Source organism: Cyprinus carpio, chromosome B2, assembly GCF_018340385.1.
Source record: "Cyprinus carpio isolate SPL01 chromosome B2, ASM1834038v1, whole genome shotgun sequence".
Classification (NCBI taxonomy): Eukaryota; Metazoa; Chordata; class Actinopteri; order Cypriniformes; family Cyprinidae; genus Cyprinus; species Cyprinus carpio.
In genome coordinates, this window is record NC_056598.1 from 31,248,440 (window position 1) to 31,273,439 (window position 25,000).

The 25,000-nt window shown below is 34.6% G+C and overlaps 1 protein-coding gene across 1 annotated transcript in view; it reads left to right on the forward strand.

The window, feature by feature from the left end:
* Positions 1 to 25,000, forward strand: part of LOC109103661 (receptor-type tyrosine-protein phosphatase mu-like) — a 203,259-nt gene that overhangs the window by 637 nt on the left and 177,622 nt on the right. The gene's annotated exons all lie outside the window — the stretch shown is intronic.

Sequence of the window (25,000 nt, forward strand, 5' to 3'; positions counted from 1 at the left end):
TTAAGAGAGTGTGAGGGAATGTGAGCTCAGATGCGTTACTCTTCACGGATTTCTGTCTAATGAAACGCATTACACTCTTAAAAATAAAGGCGCTTCACGATGCCATAGAAGGACATTTTTGTCTAAATGGTTCCATAAAGAACCTTTAACATTTCTGTTTCACAAAAGGTTATTTGTGGCGAAAGAATAAGGTTCTTCAGATTATAAAAAGGTAAGGAAGAGATGGTTCTTAGACTGAATGGTTCTTTGTGGAACCAAAAATGGTTCTTCTATGGCATCGCTGTGAAGAACCTTTCAAGCACCTTTATTTCTAAGAGTGTAGTTCGTTGGATTGATTGATTTGGGCTATTAATGAATTTCTCGAACAATCCAAAGACATTGCGCTGCTTCACTGAAGTTTTATCAGCTTCAGAACATTTGTGCATTGTGTGGATTTCTTTGGCGCTTATTCTGAGGCAGCACCTGTCAATCACACCTCGTAATGCTGACATGCACGCGCATAGTGAACCAGACGCCTGTGCATTGCATTTGTTCCCAGTGCATTGAAATGTCACGCATTCTCGTACTGCTCAGAAACGGAGTCCTTAAATAAGCTCTAATTGTGTTTGCTCGTGACGGTGGCAAACAGTCTGTTTAAAGATTCAGAGCCCGTTGGACATATTTTGGATGCAACACAAGCCCATCAGTTCCAACTCCGATTTGGTTCTCTTGTAGCCCGAAGGGATGCAAAACGGAGCTTAAAAGGGGTCGTTTTAGCTGTCTGAACAATAGATTTTCCTGTGCGTAACAGGGACATTAGTGAGGTTTAAATCGATATGTGTAAATGCATAGATAATGGTGCGTAATGTGTGTCTCTTTGAGTAGGTTTTTGTTTTTTCCATTGCTATTTATATGGAATAATGACTACTTGTTATTTAAAGTTTAATTGAATTACTTTTTCATGAGGTTAAATGTCAATATTTACTTTTTTGCGCAAATTCAGTGATCATATTACTTGAGTGTGCTGTTTTTTAATATATTGATTGTGCTTTTGACATTAAAATCGCATTTGGACCAAAACATCACAGCAAGTGATTGCATATATAAATTTATAACCTTAGAAACTTAGTGTTCCATGCATGTGTTGGAGCAATTGTATTTGTGCGTCAGTTCCTCCGGTGGCCTGCAGGTGGCAGCATGGCTCGTTCAGTGACTGGATGTACTGTATGCATATGTATATCCAATCTGATTTACATCACAGCTGTGCTGCTCTTCATCAAGCTGGGTCTTTATTGATGGGTTTTCTCCGTGACTGCTCTGATCGGATGTGTGCAGATGCGCAGGAGTAAATCAGCAATGACTGATCGATCACAAGAGCTCTCGATGCACATATTAAAAGTGATCAACATGCCAGTAGAAAGTTTTGGCCACTGAGTTCTGAAAAACTAAGCATCCGAGTGAAAAACTTAATTTTTGATTAGTAATATGCATGCTAAGAACTTCATTTGGACAACTTTAAAGATAATTTTCTCAGTATTTAGATTTTTTTGCTCCCTCAGATTCCAGATTTTCAAATAGTTGTATCTCAGACAAATATTGTCCTCCTAACAAACCATACATCAATGGAAACATGATTTATTCCGCTTCCATATGTATAAAAATTAACCCTTATGACTATATTCTATTATCATTACAGGAAGAACATTTGTTCATAACTTTGTTTTCTGAGATGCTGCCATGATAATCTGTCTATAAACCTGTGGTTGTGTAATGTTTGAGTGATTTCTCTTCCATGTGTGTGTATGTATGTATGTGTGTGTGTGTGTGTGTGTGTGTATGTATGTGTGTGTGAAGCACTAACCGCACGTGCTCAGAGGAGAGTCCAGCTCTTTAGCATGCGTGTGATTTATAAGCATCTCTGGTCTCCTCACAGTGCTCCAGCTATCATCGATTAGCGCTGGGTAATTCCTGGACGTGCCGTATAAATATAACACGCGCTCAGGTCTTCCAATAGTTGGATGATTGATGGTGTTGAGTGCCGCAGGGCCCTGACTGACACCCTACTAGTGCTTTAATTCAGCAGAAGACTCGCTCGTACGTTTGAGGCGTCACTCAAAGTCTGTCCGCGGCTGATTACTGCAAACCCATCAAACAGGCTTGAGGAGGAAAAAAAGAAATGCTTCAAACTCTCAAAAGTTCAGCTAAAAGCTTAAAGTATGTCTTAATTTTCTTTTAGTGCTCTTAAGATTGAGCATGCAGAGACATTATGAGTGAGTCATTAAAAGACTTTAACAGCAGGTCTCGTGCACTGAGTGTGATATCTGCTCACAAACGCTTGTGAAACCACTTCACTTCAAAACACAGAGTAGTGATGAAATGGAAAGTTAGGACAAATTTTCACTAAGTGTTACATCAGTATACACAGATATTTAATCTGAAATATTTCATCATACACACACACAAACACATAATAAATATAATCTGGAATAATGAATGTTTATGTTTTTGCTCACCAAGTGTACAGTAAAAATTGTGAAATATTAATAGAATATAAAATTTCAGTTTTCTGTGTGAATCTCTGTTAAAGTGTAATTTATTTCTGTGATGTGCAGCTGTATTTTCAGCATCATTACTCCAGTCTTCAGTGTCACATGATCTTCAGAAATCATTCTTATATGATGATTTGCTGCTCAAGAAACATTTCTGATTATTATCAATGTTGAAAACAGTTGTGCTGCACAATATTTTTGTGGAAACCGTGATACACTGCCAAAAACAAAAATGACACTTTTATTGATCAAGGATGCATTAAATTGATCAAAAGTGCCAGTAAAGACATTTCTAATGTTTCTAAAGATTTCTATTTAAAATAAATGCTGTTCTTCCAAACGTTTTGTTCATTAAAGAAACCTAAAATAATAAAATAAAATGTATCACGGTTTCTCTCTGTGTGATCCAATCATTTACTGCTCTTAAACTCCTCCCTAGAAAGCTCACATTAGACCCGCCTCCATTTCCAAATGCCACGCCCACACCTCAACATCTAATCAACATCTGATGCATAGAACCAAGTCTCCACCAATAATTTTTTTTTTTTTGGATAATCTGTTACACATGAATGTACAGTCAAACCAAAATTCCAGATATAATTCACCTTTGATTCTTTTTTATCATTTTTTAGTGTGTGATTTTTGATATTGTTCATTTATATAAGTGAGGATAGCAAAATCAAGTAAACTGTGACATATTATACCCCAAAATTCTCCACACAGTGGACTTCCAGTAAAATTTGTGATTTTAAGACACTTTGACCTGATCATGTTTTGATTAAGTGTTTTTCTTTAATTGTTAATGCGATCTTTTTCCACCACAGACTGAACAAAATGAATCATTGCTTGGTAATTAGTTGAGCTAAATTGGTTTTATCTAATTGTGTTCTTAAATTTAACAGCTGACAGCTATTCAGCTGAATTCATTACATACCTTACTATCAAAGTTGTCTGGCATTATCAAGATGAATTTGTTATGACACAGTTCTTGTCACATTTTATTACCATTTTCTCAACTATAGCGAATAAACTGTGATAATGTGAGATGTTGAAGATGTCTGAATAAATTTTGGTTTGACTGTATGTCACAATTCTGAAAAAAGATCTGTCATTTCTTGTTTCATTGCATTGTGAGTTATTTGAGAATTTGTGTGCTTGTGTGTGATTTGTTCCTTGGTTCTCGTGATGGAGCTGCACCTGTAGGTGTTTGTCAGAGGACAGACTCAGAGATGAAGCTGCGTTCTGTGTGTCTGTTCACCTGTGCACTGCGGTCGGGACGCACTAATGACTGCGTCTCTGTCACAGCTGACTTTTACTCTGATGAAAACAACAGCAGGTCTTACTCACGTCTTAACAACACATGTCCGAGCCGCGCAACATACACTGACTGCTTGCTTAATATGTTTGTGCTATTATTTGTAAAAGAGCAGGCATGAAATCACACTGAGATGAATATTTAAAGGAACAGTTCACACTAAAATAAGCTGTCATTATATATATAGTTGGTACAAATACAGAATAATAATTTAGTCCTGGTGTCCATGCAATGTGCTGCTTGAAGACAAGAAATGTTTGTCTCATGTAAAAAAAAAAAACCTGTCGGTTTATTCTGAAATTGTTGGTTGATTCTATTAATCAGCTAATCAGTTCACAGGTGTCTTCAAGGAAAAATTTATCTAAAAATGGTCATTCTGTTATCATTTACTCATTTACATCCTTTATTATGTTCCAAACTGGTATGCTGTTTTATTTTAGCATCATTGAGAGATTCTGTTACATTGTTGAAGTTCTGGGTGGTTGCTAGGCTGTTGTTAGGATGCATTGGTGGTTGCTAGGTTGCTCTAGATGGTTGTTAGGTTGTTCAAGGTGGTTGCTAGGATGCATGGGTGGTTGCTAGGAGGTTACAGCATGGTTGCTTGGGTGTTCTATGTGGCTTCTAGGGTGTTGCTAGGATGCATGAGTTGCTAGGTTGTTCTGGGTGGTTGCTAGGTGTTGCTAGGATGCATGGGTGGTTGTTCAAGGTGGCTTCTAAGGTGTTGATAGGATGCAGGAGTTGTTGCTAGAAAAGTTCTGGGTGGTTGCTAGGTTGTTCAAGGTGGTTTCTAAAGTGCTGCTAGGATGCATGTGTAGTTGCTAGGACGCTCTTGGAGGTTGCTAAGTTGTTCTAGGTGGTTTCTAAGGTGTTTCTAGGATGCATGGGTTGTTGCTAGAAAGTTTTGGGTGGTTGCTAGGGTGCTGCTAGGATGCATGGGTTGTTGCTATGAGGTTTCAGCATGCTTGCTTGAGCGTTCTATGTGGTTTCAAAGGTGCTGCTAGGATGCATGAGTTGCTAGGAAGTTCTGGGTGGTTGCTAGGTTGTTCTTGGTGGTTGCTAGATGTTGCTAGGATGCATGGGTGGTTGCTAGGTTGTTCAAGGTGGTTTCTAAGGTGTTGATAGGATGCATGAGTTGTTGCTAGAAAAGTTCTGAGTGGTTGCTAGGTTGTTCTAGGTGGTTGCTCGGGTGTTGCTAGGATGCATGGGTGGTTGCTAGGTTGTTCAAGGTGGTTTCTAAAGTGCTGCTAGGATGCATGTGTAGTTGCTAGGACGTTCTTGGAGGTTGCTAAGTTGTCCGAGGTGGTTTCTAAGGTGTTTCTAGGATGCATGGGTTGTTGCTAGAAAGTTCTGGGTGGTTGCTAGGGTGTTGCTAGGATGCATGGGTGGTTGCTAGGAGGTTTCAGTATGGTTGCTTGAGTGTTCTAGGTGGTTTCTAAGGTGCTGCTAGGATGCATGGGTTGTTGCTAGGACGTTCTGGGTGGTTGCTAGGTTGTTGAATGGTGGAAGTTCTGGGTGGTTGCTAGGTTGATGACATAGAACAACCTAGCAACCACCCAGAACTTCCACCATTCTAGGTGGTTGCTTGGGTGTTGCTAGGATGCATGGGTGGTTGCTAGGGTGTTGCTAAGATGCATTTGACTACCAGCATTCTTCAAAATGTCTACTTTTGTGTTCCGCAAGTCATGATCATTTTGAATTTCTGTCCCTTTAAATTTAGTAGGGAACATCAGAGGCTATAAACCAGGCTCAGTCCTGGAAAATCTTCATAAATATCAGAGAAATGTCCTGCTCCGTTGAGTGTTTATACATTTACATACAGTCATAACCATGGAGAAAGTGGTAGATTTTATATATTGTCTGAGTGATAAACCTTCATATCTCTGGTTGAGCATCTGATGGCTCAGATCTCTATTGAAGCTCTGCAGCAGAGTTTCATACACTGGCTCGACTTCATTTGAGCTGTTTTACCTGGCGCTGAGTGACAGACGCCGCCGCGGCTCTTATCTGGACTGAAGAAACGCGGCGGCTGGCCGCTGGAGATAAACAGCCATTTATTTGCGGCAGTGGTTTGAGTTCTGCTGGCGGCCACTTGCTGGGCTTCTGTTTTAGTGGCCCCAGCGGTTATAGAGCCGGTTAAGAGGTGATGAAGAGCAGAATCTTTCTCTGCGCCACTGGAGAATGAAATTAAATATCTGAGTGTTCTGGAGACGATGGGAGCCACGGCACCTGCAGCCAAACGCTAATAAAACACATCCGTCAGTGATTAATGACACACAGAGGCTGTTCTTATGGAAACTTCTCTCATGGTACGCCGTTCTGTTATTTTAGAGACAGAAAAATATGTGGGCGAAACATATGTGTCCTACATGTATTTATCTAACCTACTGTTCACCAAAACTCTTACAGTGTCATCTTGTGCTGCTATCAGATAATGATCGAGTTCCCTTCATACTTCTGGATAATTGAACCAGATGTGATATATATTTAAGAAATACCTGTTATAAAAAGTTCTTGTTTAGCAAGATTGTCCACTTGTGTCCAATGTAGTGTTTTGATTGAGTTGTTTTTTGCTGCTCAGAATTTAATTTAAATCCCTTTTCCGTTTCTGAATTTGAATTGTAACAAACAGAATGCAGAATCACGATTCAAATTTGAATGTAAGGAAGTTTGAAGAAATTCTTATGACTGTAATTTTTAACTATAAAAGCAACGTTTATCCAGATAAACTCTGAATGTTGGATTGACGAGGTTTAGTTTAAGGTTACTAACCATAACCCTACGTGGGTGGTTGCTAGGTGGTTTGTATGCGGTTGCAGCATTGTTTCGTTTTTTTTAAGATAAACTCTGAATGTTGGATATGCAGCTGCAGCATTTTTAGGGTGGATAACCCTACGTGGGTGGTTGCTAGGTGGTTTGTATGCGGTTGCAGCATTGTTTTTAGAGAGTTTGGGAGTTCAGGGTGGTTGCTAGGTGGTTTCCTTTCAGTTGCGGGATGGTATCTAGGGCATTCAGGTGGTTGGTGGGATTTTCTAGGTGGTTTCTAGGGTGTTGCTAGGAGGTTGCTTGTAAGTTCAAAGTGGTTGCTAGGTGGTTGCTAGTAGGTTGTTTAAAGTCCCATGTATATAAAGATGTATGTAGTTTAGGTGGTAGTTTATGGGGTGTTGCTAGGATGTATGGGTGGTTGCTAGGAGTTTGCAGCATGGTTGCTAGGATGTTCAGGGTGGTTGCTAGGGTGTTCTAGTTGGTTATTAGTGTGTTGCTAAGATGCACAGGTGGTTGCTAGGGTGTTCTAGGTAGTTTATAGGGTGTTGATAGGATGCACGGGTGGTTGCTAGGGTGTCGTTAGGATGCATTGGTGGTTACTAGGGTCTTATAGGTGGTTTATAGGGTGTTGCTAGGATGCACAAGTGGTTGCTTTGGTATTCTAGGTGGTTGCTAGGATGATGTTTGAAGTGCCACTTACATAAATATGTATGTAGTTTAGGTGGTTTCTAGGGTGTTGCTAGGATGTGTGGGTGGTTGCTAGGGTGTTGTACGTGGTGGCAAAGAGACAGTTTGAAGTGTCACCTTTATACATTTGTATGCAGTTTGGTTTGTGGATAAGAATGCATCACATGTGTTGGATTTCTTTAAATTACAATGCAGTACTAAATTGTAAATTCCTTTTACTGAATTTCAGATTCCAATGTCTTTTTTTCAGTTCAGACTCAAACGTATGATCTGAAAGGGAATCATTTCTTCATGTCTGAGTTTTGATTCAGCTGTTCTAATGTACTTGAGTATTTTTGAGTTTTTTTGGGGTTTATGTGTGTTTTTGTGCTGTTAATCTGGTGATCAATTGAAGATTAGCGGTTGAGTGCTGGACTGATGAGATAGTATGATTGTGTAAGTATGTTTGTGACGTTCATGTGACATTTCAGTATGTTACACACACTCTTTATCATGCTGTACAGCAGTGTGTGTGTGTGTGTAATGCGATGTCACAGTAATTGGCCTTGAGATGTGACCGTGTGTGACAGCGCTGGACAAACACACACACACTAATTACACACAGACGTGTTCAAATAAAGAGGGTAAAAGCTAATGAATCACACAAACACACTCACGCACACAGACTGACTAATTGGCACACGAGAGCGAGAGACAGACAGACAGGCAGATATTGGCTCCGTTTCAGACCCGAGTGAACTGGACTCTCACTCACTAACTAGACAGCATCCTAACTGATATAGAGCCTCATAAGAGAGTGATTTGAGACTCTACAAGATTCATACAAGAGTTGATTCCAGATGAGTTTGACATGAGCCTGTTTCATGATATTTTCCAGCATTGTTCTTGCTTTGTCCATCTTTTCTCATTTTAGTCAATATTTTCTGTTTTCTTTTAAACATCCCTGAAACGTTGTGATGCACAGTGTGAGACTTAAAAACTCGTTTTCAGAGAATATACTGTATATTATGATGTGTGTTTGTTACTCTATTGGCTAATAGTTTTGTTTTGTTTTCTGGATAAGTGTATTTTACTAAAAAATCTGTGAAGTTAACTTGCTAAACTCCATCTAAAATGCATTTTGCTTTAAATTTATTATGCATGCCGTTTTATGAGCTCATGTTTTATTATTATTATTTTACTGGAAAATTAGAAAAATATTTATTACAAAAATGATTTTTGCATGGCTGGATGGATTTTTTGCAGTGCACTGCATGCATTTTAACAGTGAGCATATGATGCTTTACGATGCATCACGAGACATCTTTACTGCACTCATTAATTTGAAAGTATTTTGTCTTGTTTTCTAGTAGAAACATCTAAAACATCCTTAAAGGAGCAGTTTGACCCAAATCTAACATTTACATCTTTTACAAAAGGAGAAAACTGGGAATAAACCAGCATTTTTGTATTTATTATACAGAGTAAAATCTGGGAGATTAAAACATATATTCTCAGTATATCTTTTAAATTCCCCAAAATAAAGTCATACAGCTTTAGAACGACTTGAAGGTGAGTAAATGATAACCAAATATTCATTTTAAAAGGGATAAATTACCTTCAGATGCAGAACTGTGTGGGATTTGATTTTTTTATATATTTTTTTTTTATTGTTCTATTTTAGAGAGTGTATATATTGATGTGTGTTACTGTATTGGCAAATATGTAATTGCCATGAAGTTGAAATACTTGCTAAACTCCATGTAAAATAATTTCATAATTATCATGTTTGCAGTTTTTGGGCTTTTACTGGAAAACAAGTCTAAAATATTGATTATGAAAATGATTTTCCAGTCAGTGTTTTGTCTTGTTTTGCAGTAGAAACATCTACATCCTTCAAGGAATAGTTCACACAGAAAGACATTCTATCATCATTTGGAAAAAGAAAAACATTGGGATTTGGGACCAAACAATTGAACCCCATTGACTTGCCAAAACAAAACTGAGAGCCATTTCTCAAAATTTCATCTTTTATGTTCCTCAGAAGAAATAAAGTCATACAGGTTTGGAATGACATGAGGGGGAGTAAATGATGACAGAATGATCATTTTGGGCTGAACTGTCCTATTAAAATAGGATATATTTACTTCAGATTGAAAACTCTGATATTTTCAGCTTGTTTTCAGAGAGAATATCCTGATGTTGATTTGTTTTACTCTACTGGGAAATTCTCTGGTGTAACTGAAATGAAATTGTCATGCTAAAAAACAATATTACAATTATTATGCTTGCAGTTTTATGAGTTTATATGAGACAAATATTGATTAAAAATGACTTTTGCATGATTGGATAGATTTTTCACAGTGCATTGTGGGATTGAAGGATGCATGTGATGCAGGTCTAGGCCACATGATCGCTCTGCTTTCATTCTAGCAGTGAGTTTATGATGCCTTAAAATGCTTCATGCAACATCTTCATTGCACTCTTGTTTTTCATTAGAAATCCCTCATAAGTTGACATGCTAAACTCCATATAAAAACATGTTTATAGTTCTTATGCATGCAGTTTTATGAGCTTTTATGAGACAATTTTTTTTTTTATTTTTTTTTTTGGGGGGGGGGGTCAATTTTTTGCAATGCATTGAAAGTTTGTTCTCTGTGAAGGATGCATGTGTTGCTGCATCAGAATTAATGAAAAATCAGGTCTAGGCCACATGATCACTCTGCCTTCATTCTAGCAGTGAGCTCATGATGCCTTGAAATTCTTCATGCAACATCTTTATTGCACTCTCTCTTTTTTGCAGTGCGTTATGGAATTGCCCTCTCCGTGAAGCATGCATGCGATTCTGCATCAGAATTACTTCACAATCAGCTCTAGGCCTTCATTCTAGCAGGATGCTTGAAAATGCTGCCTGTGCGTTCTGGGTTTGGAGCTGATCCATGGGTGTGTGTATAAAGGCAAATGATACAGCAGAGGACTATTTTAGGGATACAAACCGAGAGTTAGAGAGGGAAACAGATGCAAGTACAAGCACGAGGGATTTTAATAACGCGATGGCGGCCGCGCTCGAGTAATTTCCCATCACCATACAACAAGTTGTTATGCAGCGGACTGTGTTTACGCGAGTTAACATTCAGAGGCGGCGGCGAGCAAGAAGGTCCAGACACTCCAGAAAATAGCGCTAATTAATGCTCCAAGGGTCTGCGTTCGCTCTAGTGGTGAGCGCGAGGTGAGAGGGAGTTTGGATGGATGGATGCGGAGGGGAGCGCGGTCTGCGCGGTTAACAGTGGAGTTGGCGTCCTCTCGGCACGATTTGACGGAAGGTGTGAAAGCGCCACGCTTCGCCAAAGCTCGCTGTTTATTTTTGCGCGCCGCCGAGTTTTTCATGCCAGCGCGTTAATGAGCGGCAGCGAAGGTTGCCAGATAATTGAAAAATGGAGACTCTAAGTGAAAGCAGTGAGTATTGGTGGCTGATGCCTTGTCCAAATACCCACACTTGCGTGCTTTGACTACGATGGCCGAGAGAGCTCAACGCGCTGCAACTTCAGAACACACATGCAAATAGAAAAAGCACCAGCAAACCAAGTTTGGTTGTGTTGTGTAGTTCACACAGAAAGACATTCTATCATCATTTGGAAAAAGACAGACATTGGGATTTGGGACCAAACAGTTGAACCCCATTGACTTACCAAAACAAAACTGAGAGCCATTTCTCAAAATTCATCTTTTATGTTCCTTGTGTTTGGTTGTGTTTTGAGCATTTGCAGGTGCGTGTTGTCAAGTGTGTTCTTAATTTGCAGGTGCTTTTAATATTTGCATCGCATTGAGCTCTCCTGGCCACCGTATTTGACCACTGGATTACTTATGTGACTCTGGAGCACAAAACCAGTCATAAGGGTCAATTTTTTTGAAATTGATATGTATACATCATCTGAAAGCTGAATAAATAATCTCTCCATTGATGTCTGGTTTGTTAGGAGGACAATATTTGTCTGAGATACAACTATTTGAAAATCTGGAATCTGAGTGAGCAAAAAAATCTAAATATTGAGAAAATCATCTTTAAAGTTGTTCAAATGAAGCTCTTAGCAATGCATATTACTAATCAGAAATGAAGTTTTGATATATTTATGGTAGGAAATTTACAAAATATCTTCATGCAACATGATTTTTACTTAATATCCTAATGATTTTTGGCATAAAAGAGAAATGTATAATTTTGACCCATACAGTGTATTGTTGTCTATTGCTACAAATATACCTGTGCTACTGATGACTGCTTCTGTGCTGCAGGGACACACATATTACGTATTTCCTGTATTTGGCCCAAGTGTTGAAGTGAGCATGATATGGGATCCCATTTCTGCCACTGAGTAACAAATGAAAAAAAAAGGTTATCGTGTCTTTTTATCTCACAATTCTGACTTTTTTTTTTCTTGCAATTTTTACTTTACATCTTGCAATTCTGACTTTTTCTCAAAATTGTGAGATATGAACTTGCAGTTGGGAGGAAAAAAGTCAGAATTGTGATATAAAAAGACACGATAACCTTTTTTATTTGTTATTCAGTGTCGGAAAGGGCTTCCATAGGATGAAGACCACAGGTGTGTGTCGAACTTTTCATCACCTGATGGGACACACTTATAGTGTTGTAAAAATGCAAGTGTTTGCATAGCTTTATTATTATTTTAAATACTTACATTTTAAAACCAACTTCTAAATGTCTGTTCAGTAGTCCCTTTAACAGATGACACAATTTAATTTGTGGTGCTACTAATTAAGTGATAAAAAGCAGTTGTAAATGTTGTACAAAATAAATATCACCACTACTCGTCTTTATAATAATTTGTTTTTCCACCAAATTATATGCAATATCTAATTATTTGTGTCCCTGCAGCACAGAAGCAGTCATAAGTAGCACAGATATATTTGTAGCAATAGACAACAATACATTGTATGGATCAAAATTATGTCACATCATATTAATTAATTATAGAATTTTGTATAATTTAATCATTTTAATATTACTTTATTTTGTAATATTATTTTGAAATAATATTGTACAATTATTCTGTATCATATTTATTCATGTATTATATATCTTTTTTATTATTTTTACTACTCTGAGTCTGCAATGAAATTGCATTTGCTGCTAAAATAGTGCATTAAGTAATAAATATATGAATAAATGAGTAAATTAACTAATTTAGCTTAAATTAGATTTTTTTAAAGAAATTTTATTAATGTCCATTTTTGTCTTTCAAATATTAAACAAAGAGCTTAATTGCTTTTTATATTCTTTTTTTTTTTAATATTGTTAAATTATTCTATATATGTAGTTTATTTATTGACATTTTTTTTATTATTATTATTATTATTATTATTCTATTGTCTAACCATAGTAAAAAAAAAAGTTTTTTTTTGTTATTTTTATTGTTATTATTATTATATTTTGTAACCATAGTAAAAAAGAGCAGCAGATTTAATGTGTCCGTGTGAATCTGGTGTGTCCTCGTCTCGTTGAGTTTGTGTTACAGGTGTGGACATCCAGCCATATGAAAATATATCCAGAGGCGAAATTCTCCATTACTGTCACCGCGCGTCTGTGTTTGCCACATTAACGCTTCTGTCCTGGTTATTAATGCATTAGTGTTAATGCTGAGTAGGTCACATTAACATTTCTACTGTCATTATGTGTGTGTGTGTTTGGATCATTACTATACGGCTGCAATCGGGTCAGCGCTTTACAGTTTGTGTTTTTACTCAACACGCAGTAGATGCATGGAAATATTACAGTAAACAGACATGCAGGGAATTAGAAGAAATATGGAATGTAAACAAAATCCACACACCATACACATTGCAGTAAAAGCACATAATTAGAGTGATTATTATAAATGAGAGTAAATAATGAACCCAATCTGTGCTGTTCACAAACATGAGCTGTTGCGTACCGAATGTTATAAAGCACACAGAGCATAAGTCTGTTTTCCTCTATATTCAGCTCCAGTGAAGATCCTGCACTGCGTTCTTCAGATGCTTCTCTGGAGATTAAAACAGTTCCAGATGTTGAGTGTTTTGAGCTCTTCTAGCAGTGCAATCCTGATTTTACAATCTTTCAAACAGATTTGATTAAATTGTGCCTGGTTCTCTTAGGAAATTCTGTTCTGCAATTCTGCAAACATTGTCAAAAAAAATTCTTAAGAGAGTCAACTCTGGGAAAAAAAACTTTGAAAACCTTATTTAGGCTTTTTAAATGGCTCTTTTATACTATTTTAGCTTGTTTCTCACCATGAGAATAGCCAAGGAAGCTGGCATGTTGATAAAATGCCAACCAAACAATGCAATCAGGATTGTGCATGTTTTTGTGTTCCTTGTATTGTAATGTCTGTTTCATTCATACTGGACTCCAGAGGGCGCCCTCGCGCATAAACTCCACACATGCATCACAGAAGTAATAGAACTGATGACGTTCCAGGAAATCCCTAAACATGGAGACAATAAACACACTATTGTGACAACACAAGGTTTATCTATGTTTTTAGTTCATCTTCGGTATTTTTATTAAAATAAAGTATACTTCTAATGCAATGTTAATTGACATAGGATTTCTGCCTCATTCTGTGATAAGACACCAGGTCTGGTCACAAAAAGAAGTTGTTTCAAACATTCAAATGATGTTATAAAGTAAATTTGGAGTAAAAGTATGTCAATAAATGGTATATTTGTTGGACAACAGGTTTGGAAACAGGCTCAAACACATGTAATAATTCTTATCGTGGGGAGCAGTTTTACCAGTATATAACAAACGATAAGATATCGCCCCTCCATCCCTGTTAGTTAGAGTTAGTTAAACCTGTGTGTTTGCGTTTAGTTAAAGCATAATGTTTTTAAACCCATTTGAACTTTACTTAAGTTACATGAGATTCAGCTTGATTTTGAGTCTGTTTAACATAATTTAAACTAAGATGACTTATACAGTTTATTTGGTTACACTTAAAAAACTTTAAGGCAGCTATTAAAGTTTTTAACTTGAAGCAGATTTTTTTTTTTTTTTTTTTTTTTTTTTTTACATATTGATAAGGATTTAGATTTTCTTTGATATGTTTTTTTTTTTCAAATGAAATGGTCAGCATAACTGTGAAATAAAATTATAAATTAATACTTGATGCATTTATTTAATTTTATTTAATCAAATAAATTTAATTATTTGTTTTTAATTTATTTTATTAATTTTATGAATAAATGTATTTATTTATTTATTTATATTTGTAGTAATTTATTTATATTATAATTTATATTGCCATTTTATATTTAAGTTTATTTTGTTTTAACTAAATTTTTATTTTATTTTATTTTATTTTTTTTTTTTATATATTTTTTATTTTATTTTATTTTATTTTATTTTTTTTTTTTTTTTTTTTTTTTTTATTTTTTTTTTTTTTTTTTTTTTTTATTTTATTTTATTTTATTTTTTTTTTTATTTTATTTTTATTTTATTTTATTTTATTTCTCAGTCCTGGGATTTATTTAAATAATACATTTCAGACTTCACTCAAACTGCTAAATTATGCAATTTTTCAGCTCAATATTAAATTTAACAAAAAAAAAAAAAAAAAAGCTAAATTGAAGCACAATCAGTAGTGGTGTCAGATTTTTGTTTCTCACTGTGTGTCTTCAGTAGTGTTTTACTTCCACATATTCCATATAGTTTTTATTAATAATTTCAGACAGTACTGGAGTTCACATGAAAAGCAAAGAATACTAAACAAGCAAACAAACTAAACTCTGAAGTCACACTCGTCTGCCATTAGCTCCAGTGAGAGATCGATCAAATAAAGATAGGTGTGTGTGTGTGTGTGTGTGTGTGTGTGTGTGTGTGTGTGTGTGTGTGTGTGTGTGTGTGTGTGTGTGTGTGTGTGTGTGTGTGTGTGTGTGTGTGTGGAGTCACGCTGCTGCTCTGTGAACAAACGCTGTGAGCCGACAGTCAATGACCTCTTTATCAGGGAAACCTGCCTGGAATCCATTAAGCAGCGCGAGCGAGAGCCTGTATCTCAATAGCTATGATTCCATCCCCCTTTTTTTATGTGCATTTCGAAGTATCGCATCAGAAACTAATGATGGAAACGCCAGATTTCGAATAAAAATCCCTTAATTCACTAATTAATGCACACCAATCTCACCAATACGTCTAAAAGTGTTTATAACCTGAGTGCTTTAACTCCAGACAAAAACATTCAGCTTCAGGTCAACATCTCAAGACCGAAGCTGCAAACTTTAGAAACTTGACGAGAAAGTAAACCCAAAAATCATTGCTCTTTCATATAAATCCTTTATGCACTTTTATTAGTGCTGGGCAATGATTAATCGCAATTAATTGCATCCAAAATAACATTTTTCTGTACATAATATATGTGTGTGTACTGTGTATATTTATTATGTTCATATAAATACACACGCATACAGTGTATATTTTGAAATGTAAATATTTTTTCATATAATTTATATTATTTATAAATATATTTAAAATATAAACATAACATTTTCCTTAAATATATACATGCGCATACACACACACACACACACACACACACACACAAATATATTTAAAGTATAAAGATATATATATTTTTTATGTAAATAAATAAATTAAATGATGTTATTAATGATTATTAGTTGTTGAGCAGCAATTTTTTTTTATTTTATTTTTTTTTATTTGTTTTTAATTCATTTATTTATTCTTTCATGCATTTATTTTTATTTACAAAACTTCATTTTAAATAAAAATGTTTTCATTGATTTTTTTTATAAAAATTTATTTGCATATCATGCTAAATAAATGAAATACTTTTATTTGTTTAATTCATTTTATTATTCATGCATGCATTTGTTTATTGTTATGTACAGTACTTCATTTATTTAATTGTAAATGTTTTTTTTTGCATATCATGTCCAGTAGATTACTAATACACAATGATTCTTAACATTTACTCACGTCACGTGAGTCACGTTTGTATGTAGAATTGAGGCGTTTATGAACTGAGTTGTAACTCTGCTGAAGGTAGGTTAGTGTCGGCTGTGTGATCCTGAGGTTCCTCATCGTTTATTCTTCTCTTCTCTGTCCTGTTCATCGCAGCATCACCTTCACGGCGAGCTCTCAGTGCATCAGCCCTCACCTCTTTCCACCTCAGCTCTATTATTATCATCATAAATAAACGTCAGGCCGCATTAATACTGCATGGCGTGAAGCTGTGTTTCTGTGTGAGCGTGTGACGGCTGGGCTTTTATGCATTCATGTGCCCATGATCTATCTGAATGTTCGCTCATAAACCAGCGCTGTGGAGGTTTTTCTGCTGAGCAAAGCAGAACGGTTAATCTGCAGCATGTAGCGTCCTATTTCTTGCAAGCACACTCCATATATAACACTGTTTTTGGAACTGAGGATGCACAAAGGATGGGCCGACAGGGATGGGGACGTTTATTTCTCATAAAGATAAAGCGCTTTATCTTGTGCTATGGCCTATTTCCACACACACACACACACACACACACACACACACACACACACACACACACACACACACACACACACACACACACACACAAAGAGCCAGAGGGAGTGTGTGAGGAGAGATTTCCCATTGTGTCGCGCACATAAACTTCTGAAGTCGTTCTCCACACATCTGTCTGCCTCTTAAAAGGCTTTTTTTCAAACACTTTTCACTTTACTGAAAAACTCCAACTAACAAACTGCATTTGTAATGAGCAACTTCTGGATGAGCGAGAAGAGGAACACTAGTAAAGATCCTTTGGGAGGTTTTTAATAGGCTTTTTCTGCCAAAACGATGATGGTTCTGGAAGCAGCTTGTGCTTCTAAACCCACAAACGTGCTGCTTCATGTTCTTTCTGTATTTTTGCCTGGTTTAAACGTGTTTTATGTCCAAAATAATTCATTTGAGTCTTATTTTGGCATTGTTTTTTGCTTCATGAGCTGCAGGTGTAAACTGTAATAGATTATTTAAATTAATTATAATTATTAAAATGATTTACTACAATTAAATTATTAAATCAAAAGAAATTATTGAACTGGTAGATTATTATACAGTAAAATGATTAATAATGTATTGTTAATTTTTAACTAATAATTAATTTTTAAATTTTATATTCTCCTTTTTTTTCTTTTTTTTTTTTTGAAAAAGCTGTTTCTCATAGCAACAACAGCAGGCCCTGTTTCTCAAATAAAGAAAAAAAAAGAATAACAATAGTTCTTATATATATATATATATATACATAATTAATGCAATTATTGCAATAACGTAATTAATTAGTAGATTATTATATAAAAATAAATGATTAATAAATAAATATTTTATTTTTTATTTTAATATTTTAGAAATATTGTAAATTATTAATTAATACAGACTTTTCCCCCCTAATAAAGCTTTGGGCAACCGCACAGCAGCACTCATTGTGAAAGTGAGTCCTGCATGTGTAAACATGATTCATATTTTCTTTATGAAATCAATTTTTTTTTAATCTAGAGGTGTGTGAGTGTCTCCAGAGAGCAGTAAATACATGCATAAAGCCACATTGATTGATGTTTTTGACTGAATATTTAGTAACTACAGCAGACAGACTACTGTCTCTCTCTCTCTCTCTCTCTCTCTCTCTCTCTCTCTCTCTCCACAAAGCGGTTGAATATAAAGAGTAAAACTGGAGTGATTAGACTCTTCATTTGTCCAGTGGCAGTCCAGAATCGCTGCCAGTTCCAGTGTTTTATCAGACAGAATGGCTGTTATCGGTTCCTCAGGTGCAGTGACACGTCTCTGTGTCTTTATTGCTGCTCTCTATGATTTCTGCCATCTCTCAACCGTTAATACAGTAACTACACTGATGGCAGTGTGTTACACTCACAGTGGGATGATCAGGGTCTACAAACCCTCCTGCTTTCCCTTCTTTTGGTCGGCAGTATTTATTACAGAACGTGTCTTTGTTGAGTAGGAACCACCACTCGCTCAGTGAAAAATAAAGGGACATGGTGATGGAAAAGAATATGAGATGGCATGATAAATAGTTTTAAAGCTTTTGCATTTACATTAATATGTCAGTATTTCCCATTCTTTTTTGAGATCTGTGAAACCGATAATGTGGTGACTTTTTACACATTCTTTTTTTTCTTCCAGGAAACAGAAGAAAAAGTAAATTACCTCATTGACAGTAATTGTTGTTTCAGTTGCTGTGACGAGAATTTTTCTATTAGCAAAATAAGACCATCAGCATTGCATGAACAAACACATTTACATTGGCTAAACAAAGTATCTTTCCTGAGAAGAACTCAAAAACTATTGTTGAGGGAACTCCAAAATCTTACTGCATCAAGTTGCCTTATTTTTATTCACAAGCTGCTGTTGCCCATGAAATAAAAAACACATACAGTAGTGACCAGGGACTGTCACACTCCAAAAAGCATGACAAAATAAACCATTAGTCCGTATGATGTGTGCAGTTTGATCAGTGTTGGGGAAAGTTACTTTTACAAGTAATGCATTACAATGTTGCATTGCTTTCTCAGAAAGTAACTAATTGTGTTACTTCTTATGGAAAGTTGCGAGTTATGTTACTTTTGCATTTTTTTTTTATCTGGGCTTGCTTGTTTTGTTTTGTTTTTCTTTAACATAAAAGAGTTAACATAAAAGCCCTTTCGCACCAAAAGTGAAATGAATAAGCCTTGGGCTAAAGGAAATGTAAATTCACATCTGTACAGCTTTTGTGTTCCAAAGAAGAAACATCATAGGAGTTGGACCGGCGTGTGCTGTACTAATTGATTTCTCTGGGTGAAAAGTTTAGAAAAGCCCTACAAGGTGTTACATAAAGCAGCAATGAATCTTTATAAGCCTTAGTCTGTCACATTAGGACTTGTGAAGTGTCTTTGGCCATCATCATCAGGGACAGTGCACCAGTTTAGATGTAATACTGCTCAATGAGAGCATATGGAGAGCTTTTTTAATCTTTAGTTTGTCTTCTATTGTTAATGCAGAGGTCTGCAAGATCTCACACCCTGCTTTTTCCTCTCACACACTCCCCATGTCTTTTTTTATTCTCTCTTATGTCTCTCATTTGCTCTGTCTTTCAGCTTTTCTTTTAAACAAGTATCTCTCTCTCTCTCTCATATAATAATAGAGTGATCTAGTTCAGGGTCGGGTTAAAGTACACTGTCCGTACTGTATTCACCGACGTCTTTCTTTAGCAAGAGAATGCTGAAATGTGAATTTTACAGGGAATAGTAATTAACCATCAACCTCTGAAATATATACTGAAGACCAGTGTTGGGGCAACAAATTACAGGCTGCGTAATCAGGTTACTTTGTTCAAGGAACTAGTAAAGTAACACATTACTTTTTAATTTAGAAGGAAATATCTGCGTAACATTTAAGAAAAAATAACTCTAGTTACTTTGTTTCTCATGTATTGAGTGACAGCTCTGGTGTTGCCATGGTGACAGAAATCAGGAGTAAGTGCAGAGTGTTGTGTGTGAACATGATCTTACTGTAGTTCTAGACTAATTATGAACATGTATTTACTCAAAAAACAGTTTCAGTATTCCTCAAACCAATAAAAACAGTCAAATGCAAACTCAGAATATTAGACAAACTTGCAATAATTAAATATTTTAAATAAGACAAATATCATTTATGTATTTAATTCCATTTTTTAACCAATGTCTTTGCTGCTGACCTTCGATGATCCAATTCAACCATACTAATAGGCAAAAATTACATTTTATTAATTGCTTTATAGTGTTGAACTTTATTCTCCTGCCTCATATTCTTCATGCGATTTTGTTTTTTTCAGAATTTAGCAGTAAGAAATTACTCATCATCCAGTTTTGTATATCGACTATGCATTCCATTAGTTTTTCCAATTGGTATGTTTCGCTGTTCCGTGAAGAAATGTAGAGCTGAGTATCATCAGCATAACAGTGAAAGCTAACATTGTGTTTTTGGATAATTTCTCCCAGGGGTAACATGTAAAGCGTGAAACTTAACGGTCCTAGTACTGAGCCTTGAGGTACTCCATACTGCACTTGTCATTGATATAATACATAATTAAAAATTGTAATTCTTTAAGAATAAGAATATAGATACAAACCTGCAATAATTAAATATGTTAAATAAGACAATTTTCATTTATGTATTTAATTCCATTTTATTAAAACCAATATCTCTGTTACTGACTTTCGATGATACAATTCAACCATACTAATAATCAAAAATGACTTTAGATAAACAACATTTGTGTTTCATTATTGCTGAAGAGTGTTGAACTTTCTGCTATTGTGTCTTATTCTTCATGTAATTCAGAAGGTGCTTTTACATTTGCAAAAAACAAAACTTTTTATATTATAAACAAAAATGCAAGCCCATCTCAGGTGATAAAAAGTGACAAAATAGTAACACAATACATTACTTTCCTTAAAAAGTAGATAAGTAATGCAATTAGTTACTTTTTATGGAGTAATGCAATATTGTAATGCATTCCTTTTAAAAAAAAGTTACTTTTCCCAAGACATCCTCATGTGAATTGGGACAAGGCCAGTATATTAAAGGGTTTGTGAGGAATAATGGTTTCCTTGATCTTTTGAGATCCTATCCACTCCAGGTGATTGATCTGTATATTGAATATTGAAAATTTTGAAATTTAGTTGAAATATAGTTTTAAATACCGTTTTGTGTGCATCACCATGTCCTGTTAAGATCATACTTTATGTTTAAGAACTCAAAACATGTTCTCCAGTCCAAAAAAGAAGCATTTATTGAAACTAAACACCATCAAAATATTGTGTTTGAAATGTAAGCTGTTCATTGAAAATCTTCCCGTCCGCTGCAGCTCTTCAATCTCATTAATATGCACATGTTTACAATGAACTTAACAGCATGCGGGTTGTTAGGGTATTTTATAGTGTTCCTTTAAAACAGGAGATTTTATCTCAGAGTTTTTTTATGACTGTTGGTGTAAAAGTGTTTCGCTCACTGCAAAAAAACTGATCTTCTTAGTATTGTTGTCTTGTTTTCTAGTACAAATATATAAACATTCTTGACTCAAGATGCATTTACTTGACCGGTAAAATGACTTAAGATTTTAAGTCTTGCTTGCTTAAAAAAAAATATATATATATATATATATATATCAAAATTTGTTAGTTTTTGCTTAAAACGAGCAAAAATATCTGGCAGTGGGGCAATAAGAATAATCTTGTTTAGAGTTTGAATTAAGATTACTTTTCCTACCCCATTGGCAGATATTTTTGCTTGTTTTAAGCAAAAACAAATTAAATTTTGATCTCTTTTTTTTTTTTTTAGAAATCAAGACTTAAAATCTTAAGTCATTTTACCGGTCATGTAAATGCATCTTGATTCAAGAATGTTTATATATTCGTACTAGAAAACAAACAAAAAAAACAATTTTTTGCACTGCAGATTGGCAGTTTCTGACAGAGTTAAACTGTTCCTCACTTTCAGGACACCTCTGCCTTTTTACCCTAAAATCAAATGCTTCTTTCCTTGTGAAATTTTCGTGGCTTTCATACGCGCTATGAGAGGCAATTTCCTCCCCGACAAAGAGGGTCAGTATCAGCGGCGCTCCGTTCCATCCCCGTTTTCTGGAAGAATTATCCGGAATCGAGGAAAGCCATTTTAGAAAGGGCCTGACTAATCACCGTAAGGGGCTTTTGGGAGGTACGGCTCATAAAGAAGCACTCCGGCCCGCAGATAAGACACACACAGCCTTATCTAGAATAATACTCTCACACACTTCTGAGCACTTACAATTGCATCACACGCTGGATTAGCCTTGTGCCGAGGAACTCGAAGGCCTCGAGCAGAGAGAGCTGAATTTATTAGCTCTGCTCATTACGTTACGCTTTGTAAAAACATTTATCATGCCTAACAAGTTGTTTATGTTAGCCAGGAGAACATTATGTAGCCTTGTCTCAAATACGTCAATTACGCTCCGCCACCGGATGATTATTTTTAGGTTTTGGTGACGATACGGATATAAACGCCTCGTGTTTGTAGTGCACTTTTGTAATTAATTAATTACAAAAATGAATTATTAAATTAGAAGATTATTATATAATAATAAATATATTTTTAATTCAGATAAAATTAATACATTTTATACATAAATTAAATTATTTTAATTTTTAGTTTGGTGTTATTAAATTAAAATAAATTATTAAATTTGCATATTATTAAACAATAATATAATAAATAATGAATGTTTAAATGGTTATAAATATTGTAAATTATGAAGTAATTAATTAATTAATTATTATTATTTGCATTTGCATTATTTTTATTTATTTTTTTTAAAAAAAAAATTTCTTTAGCCTAAAAAGCTATATTTTTCCACAGTGACACTAGTGGGTCCTGTTTCTTAAATATCATTAGATGTGTGTACATATACTTTGCAAAAAATGATTTTCTTCGTATTTATTTTCTAATATAAATATCTAAACATTCTTGAATCAAGATGCATTTATATGACAAGCAAAATGACTAAAGATATATTAAGTATTGTTTTCTTTTTTTACTTAAAACAAGAAAAAATTATCTGCCAATGGGGTTAGGAAAATAATTTTGATTCAAAAGCTCAATGAGATTATTTTTCTTGCCCCGTTGGCCGATAGTTTTTCTTTACAGTTGATATTTTTCATACAGTTTACAGTTTTCTGAAGGACCTGAAATCAAGATGCATTCGCTTGAGGAGCAAAACTGTGCAAAACCTTGAGCTCTATCTGGATTTAAATTGAAAATGTTAATGAAAACAAAGGTGAAAGTGATTCTTCCTCCTCCGCTGTGGATTTCCTGGACCGGAAACATTTGATTTGATATGTGAAATGGGAATATTCCCAAGGTACTCTACAGGGACAACATATCTCATAATGACTTTGTGGATGGCATCCCATTTTAATGTGCCGTATCTCTGAATTGGCGAGTGAAACGCTGATATTTTAAGCTTAATTAATGTTACGGGTGAGCTGCTCCAGTTCTGTCAGTCCTCGGATCCAGGAGGAATATTATCCATCGGCCGTTAATAAGTTTGTGTCTTTAATTCTGGCTCTCCACACTGAGTCACATGTCGAGATGCGGGAAGATGCGTTTGCATTTCTGGATTAGTGCTGCGTTTTCTTTGGCATGAGCTGTTGTATGTCTTTTCTGTGGAAAGATCCTCCTCACCTCGGGTGGAGATGTTTGCAGGCTGTTATTGCTAATTAGAAAGAGCAGTGAGAGAATGGTTGTGTGCGAATGAGAGGCTCTTTGACCCAGAGTCCAGCGCTTGATTCTGATAGATCCCTCAGAGACCAAATAAACCAGCGTATCTGGATACTACGCAACCTTCTCACCCTTTCCTGTATATGTCCAGTTTTATTTTTGATTTATTTGTGATTGTTGTTAAATGGTGGTTTTTATTTATTTATTTATTTATTTTACTTTATTTTTAAATTTTCTCTTTTGATCCAAATACTTGGAATTACTTGGAAAATTTTGAATCAAATTGAATTGAATTGAATTGAATTTTGATATCCAAATGCTTGGAATTACTTGTAAATTATTTATTTATATATATTTATATATTTTATTTGTCTTTTCATCCAAATACTTGCAATTATGAAAATTATTATTATTTTTTAAATTTAATTTAATTCAAGCTTATCATTTTATTTTATTTTGAGCTAAATATTTGCAGAAATTGAAATTATTTTGTTATTTTTAATTTAATTAAATTAAATTTTTTTCATCCAAATATTTGGAATAACTTTTTAATTTAATTTAATTTAATTTAATTTAATTTAATTTAATTTAATTTAAATTTAATTTAATTTAATTTAATTTAATTTAATTTAATTTTGATATCCAAATGCTTGAATTATTTGTAATTTTTATTTTATTTTATTTTATTTATACTTTATTTTATTTGCCTTTTCATCCCAATACTTGCAATTACGAAAATTATCATTTTTTTAAAATTTAATTTAATCTAATTATTTTATTTTATTTTATTTTACTTTACTTTACTTTACTTTACTTTACTTTACTTTACTTTACTTTATTTTATTTTATTTTATTTTATTTTATTTTATTTTGATATCCAAATGCTTGCTTTTTATTTATTTATTTATTTTACTTATTTACTTTTAATTTGTCTTCATCCAAATAGTTATTATATAAATTATAATTTAATTTAAATCTAATTATTTTATTTTATTTATATTGAGCTAAATATTTGCAGACAATTATTTTTTTTTATTTAATTTGTCTTTTCATCCAAATATTTGAAATTACTTCTCAAAATTATCAATACTAATTATCACTACACACTAAAATAATTTTCATTGAAGTATTTTTGTTGTTGTTTATTATGATTGTTTATAATTTATTACTCTGAGTTTGCCATGAATATAGTCTTATTTACAGGCTTTGTTTTGAACACATTTCTGATTTAACTCTCTCGTAATGCCAGTAAACACAGTGGAAAGTGAATAACGAGACGACGAGTGAAGAACAGCAGAGAGATGCGAGATCATCAGGATCAGACTCTTAACAAGAGCTCGTTCTGTGCCAGCAAACATGTTGATGTAATGCTGTTAAATCTGTGGGAGCGCTTGGACACACACACACACACACACACACACACACACACACACACACACACACACACACGCAGC